Raw genomic sequence first — 5,447 nt, 5'->3', positions numbered from 1 at the left:
TAAAATAAATCTCATCTTTAGCGTTCAAATTGTTGTTATATTTTGAGTTATTCATATTTTAAACTTTAATAAATCCCTTTTCCACTTGCTGTGCATGTGCAATAATACCTCCGTGTTTGATGTCACAATGAAAACCCGGCAGGCTGGAATGGCGCCCCCGCCAGAGAGTCCCTACGAATGGAGGGGGGGGGAGTGAGGAGGGATGGAGTGGGTGAGTGGGGGTGGAAGGGGGGGAGTGGGTGGGGAAGGAGGGGGGATGAGTGCAATTTTTATTGAGATTTTATTTTTAGTAAAGCCATTTATTTTAAAGAAAAAACACGATTTTCCCACGTCACAATGGCAACCCAATGAGTTGTGGGCCCAACGAGTCCAATTGGTCTAGTTATTCCCAAAAATATGTATCTGTACACTGTGGATGGCTCAATTGTAATCACGTTTAGTCTTTCCGCTGACTGGATAGTGTCGTGGTTTTCTTCAGCTTCGAAATTAAGACAGGCGACACGGAGAATTCTTCGAGAAGTTAAAAGCCTTTATTTGCAAACAACGGCTGGAACAATCAGGAAGTCAACCGCATGACTGCCCTGACTGTCCACTTAGTACATCGGGCAGTCTATGTTTATAGGATTATTCCAAACCTTATCTTCTTTACATTACCTCATACCCACATTCCTGCTCTATAATAATTCATTCTTTTGCAGTCCTCCTGTCTGATCTGCCGCCATTAAATCCCATTTACTGCCTTACCCTTATCTTAATACTCTTATCTCTTCACACTTCGCCTCCCTTATTTCCCTGCTAGTCCATCCCTCACATCCATCCATCACCCCAAGGCCTATGTCTTTCCATTCAAATATGACAAGGCAAAGAGATAATGGTATACAGGCAATCTCTAAGTCAAAGGTTACCAAAGTAGGAATGCCTAAGGATTAAGTCTAAGGACCAAATATGCAATAAGGGATCTAAGGACTGCTAACTGAGGAATAATGCCAGGCTAACTGCAAAATTGTCCCAAATGTGTGTAGAATGGAGCTAGTGTACGGGGTGATCACTGGTCGGCGAGGACTAGGTGGACCTAAAATCTAAACAATACGGGGTGACTTGGCCTCCACCGCCGTCTGTGGTAATGAATTCCACAGATGCACCAGCCTCCGGCTAAAGAAATTCCTCCTCATCTCCTTTCTAAAGGCAAGGGTGGGAAAGGCGGAGAGGGTTAGGGCCAGACGCGGGCATGTGGGACTAGCTTCGATAGGCATGGCTGTGTGTTTCTGTGCTGTGGGGCTGACGGGGCTCAACAGGGTAGTAGTTTAATGCTTCAGCCTGCAGCGACCCAGGAGAACTGCACTCCAGATGCTTAATTAGTTTGTTGTCCTACACACCGACCGGGAGGCGATGAAATTGCCCAGCCACCAGAGCAAACTGTGAACATACGGTGATGACAAACGCAATATCAAGTGCAGAAAAGAGCAAGATTGTGTTGCACAAAGCCCGGGGTAGCACGGACGAGAGGAGCCAAAGGGCCAGTCCCCGGGCAGTGCGACCACCGACGCTGTCCGTGTGGAGTTTGCCCGCTACTCCCCCCCGAGGTGCACTGGGTGCTTGTCGGGACAGGGGAGGCAAGCTCAGCCTTCCTCCCGCGCATCCTAGCCCCGAAGGGGCCGAGTGCCGCCACCATTTCACCCCAGAAAACAAAAGAGGGGAAAAACATTGTAGAAACCTCTTCCACCCCCCCCCCCCCCACATCCCCCAGGGAATGCCCCTGCCCTGCCTTTGAAGTCAAACAATAGACAATAGGTGCATGAGGAGGCCATTTGGCCCTTCGAGCCAGCACCGCCATTCAATGTGATCATGGCTGATCATTCTCAATCAGTACCCCGTTCCTGCCTTCTCCCCATACCCCCTGACTCTGCTATCCTTAAGAGCTCTATCCAGCTCTCTCTTGAATGCATTCAGAGAATTGGCCTCCACTGCCTTCTGAGGCAGAGAATTCCACTCTCTGACTGAAAAAGTTTTTCCTCATCTCAGTTCTAAATGGCCTACCCCTTATTCTTAAACTGTGGCCCCTTGTTCTGGACTCCCCCAACATTGGGAACATGTTTCCTGCCACTAACGTGTCCAACCCCTTAATAATCTTATACGTTTCGATAAGATCTCCTCTCATCCTTCTAAATTCCAGTGTATAACAGCCTAGTCGCTTTAGTCTTTCAACATATGATAGTCCCGCCATTCCGGGAATTAACCTAGTAAACCTACGCTGCACGCCCTCAATAGCAAGAATATCCTTCCTCAAATTTGGAGACCAAAACTGCACACAGTACTCCAGTTGCGGTCTCACTAGGGCCCTGTACAACTGCAGAAGGACCTCTTTACTCCTATACTCAACTCCTCTTGTTATGAAGGCCAACATTCCATTGGCTTGCTTCACTGCCCGCTGTATCTGCATGCTTCCTTTCAGTGACTGATGCACTAGGACACCCAGATCTCGTTGTACGTCCCCTGTTCCTAACTTGACACCATTCAGATAATACTCTGCCTTCCTATTACCACCAAAGTGGATAACCTCACACTTATCCACATTAAACTGCATCTGCCATGCATCCGCCCACTCACACAACCTTGTCCAAGTCACCCTGCAACCTCATAGCATCTTCCTCACAGTTCACACTGCCACCCAGCTTTGTATCATCTGCAAATTTGCTAATAGTACTTTTAATCCCTTCATCCAAGTCATTAATGTATATTGTAAATAGCTGCGGTCCCAGCACCGAGCCTTGCGGTACCCCACTAGTTACTGCCTGCCATTCTGAAAGGGACCCATTTATCCCAACTCTTTGCTTTCTGTCTGTCAACCAATTTTCAAACCTTCACAATTGTGCACGATCAGTTAGCATTTTCAATATATACAGATGCTCCTCGACTTACGATGCTTCGCTTTACGATATTTCAACTTTACGATGGTGCAAAAGCGATACTCGTTCGGCAGGTAGAGTTGCTGCCTTACATCGAATGCAGCGCTGAAGACCCGGTTTCGATCCCGACTATGGGTGCTGTCTGTACGGATTCTGCACGTTCTCCCCGTGGGTTTTCTCTGAGATCTTAGGTTTCCTCCCACAATCCAAAGATGTTCCAGGTTGTAGGATATTTGGCTTGGTAAATGTACGTTATAATAATAATAATAATAATGTATTACATATATATAGCGCTTTTCATACACTCAAAGACGCTTTACAGGGATTTAAAGAACATAGGGAAGTGAATAAATAGATAAATAAGTAAACGAACAGAGAAAGGAGACAGAAGGTGAGGTGACCTTCAGTGGTTGAAGGCAGTACTGAACAGGTGAGACTTCAGTGATGTTTTGAATGTGGTGAGTGAGGAGGAGTCTCTGACGGTTTGGGGTAGTGAGTTCCATAGGGTGGGAGCAGCGATGGAGAAAGCCCTGTCCCCCCAGGATCTGAGTTTGGTCCGGATGGGGGGGGATAGGAGATTGGCAGCAGCAGAGCGGAGGGTGCAGGTGGGAGTGTGCCTGTGGAGGAGGTCAGTCAGGTAGGATGGGGCCAGGTTACGGAGGGCTTTGTAGGTCATGAGGAGGATTTTGTACTGGATTCTCTGGGGGATGGGGAGCCAGTGGAGTTTGTATAGGACGGGGGTGATATGGTCACGGATCGGGGTGTGGGTGAGTAGACGGGCAGCGGAGTTTTGAATGTATTGAAGTTTACTGATGATTTTTGAGGGTGCGCCATAGAGGAGGCTGTTGCAGTAGTCCAGACGGGAGGTGATGAAGGCGTGGATGAGGGTTTCTGCAGCTGTGGAGGAGAGGGATGGACGGAGACGGGCAATGTTTTTGAGGTGGAAGAAGGCTGTCTTTGTGATGTGTTTGATGTGTTTGTCGAAGGAGAGGGTTTGATCCAAGATTCCGGATGTGAGGGGAGGTGGATACTGGGAGACCATCAATATTGAGGATGAAGTTTTGGGTGGATTTGGTGAGCGTTTTTGGACCAATGATGATGATTTCAGATTTGTTGCAGTTGAGTTTGAGGAAATTTTGAGGAAATTTGATTGAAGCCAAGATTTTATTTCAGTGATGCAGTTTGTCAGTGTAGAGTGTGTGGTGGTGGAGATTGACTTGGTGGAGATGAGGAGCTGGATATCATCGGCGAAGCAGTGGAAGTTGAGACCATGACGGCGGATTAATTGACCAAGGGGGAACAGGATGAAGAGGAGGGGGCCAAGGACTGAGCCTTGGGGGACACCTTGGGGGAGGGGAGCGGTGGGGGATTTACAGTTGTTAATGGAGATGAACTGGTGCCTGTCAGAGAGGTAAGATTTGAGGTAAGATTTGAACCAGGATAGGGCTGTGCCGGTGATGTTATGCCCATTATGCCCATATACGTATTCATCTCACAACAACCCCCTAATGTCCAAAAATAATACAGCAAAATACAAAATAATATAATATGCAAAGACAGCTAATAAGCACAAATGGCTCCTACACATAGGTTAGGTGGCTATGTTTGGTATGTTAGGTGTATTAAATGCATTTTCTACTTACGATACTTTGGATTTACGATGGGTTTATCGGAATGTAATCCCATTGTAAGTCGAGGATCATCTGTATATAGAAGCTTATCACAGTATAACACTGATTATTTGGGGGCCTATCCACATTTTTTTTTTGCGTAAAAAAAGACATTTATTTCATTGGAATACAACTTGGCTCCAAAGGGTTAACAAGCAAAAGTCCTTGTTTACCGCCGCCGGAGTCTGGCGGCCGTCCAAGGGCGGAGAGCGAGATGCCACCGTTCGGAGTTGAGGGGGAACAGCCGGGGAACGGGAAGCGGTGACTCCGGATTAATCCCGACGCCTTTCGCCAGCGAGTAGACAGAGGAATGACGAAGAGATGGCGCTCGGGGGGGGGGGTGGCTGTTGATGACTGGTCAGCTCGGACCTTGCATCCCATCCCGACAGGGCCAAGGAGGGCTGATATTGAGAACACTTCTCCATCCGTCTCCCACCACGGATGGCTGACCTGCTGAGTTCAACCGGCACTTTGGAGGGGAATGGACAGGTGACGTGTTGGGTCTGGACCCTTCTTTGGACTGATGGAGTCGGGGGAGAAAGCTGGAAAAAAGAGATAGGGGCTGGACAAAGCCTGGCAAATGCTAGGTGGACACAAAATGCTGGAGTAACTCAGCGGGACAGGCAGCATCTCCAGTGAGAAGGGATGGGTGACGACTGAAGAGGGACTCGACCCGAAATGTTACCCATTCCATGCAGCATTTTGTGTATACCTAAACAGCACCTATCAATGTAGCGGTGTGCCTGCACACTGGAGGAGCGGGAAAAGGCTTTGCCACAGAGCAGGCAGGTGAAGGGACGCTCACCGCTGTGGGTACGCCGGTGCTGCCACAGGCTGGACATGCGGGTGAAACCCTTGCCACACTTGGCGC

The sequence above is a fragment of the Rhinoraja longicauda genome, chromosome 16 (genome assembly GCF_053455715.1).
Source record: "Rhinoraja longicauda isolate Sanriku21f chromosome 16, sRhiLon1.1, whole genome shotgun sequence".
NCBI lineage: Eukaryota > Metazoa > Chordata > Chondrichthyes > Rajiformes > Arhynchobatidae > Rhinoraja > Rhinoraja longicauda.
This window is presented reverse-complemented; position numbering follows the sequence as displayed.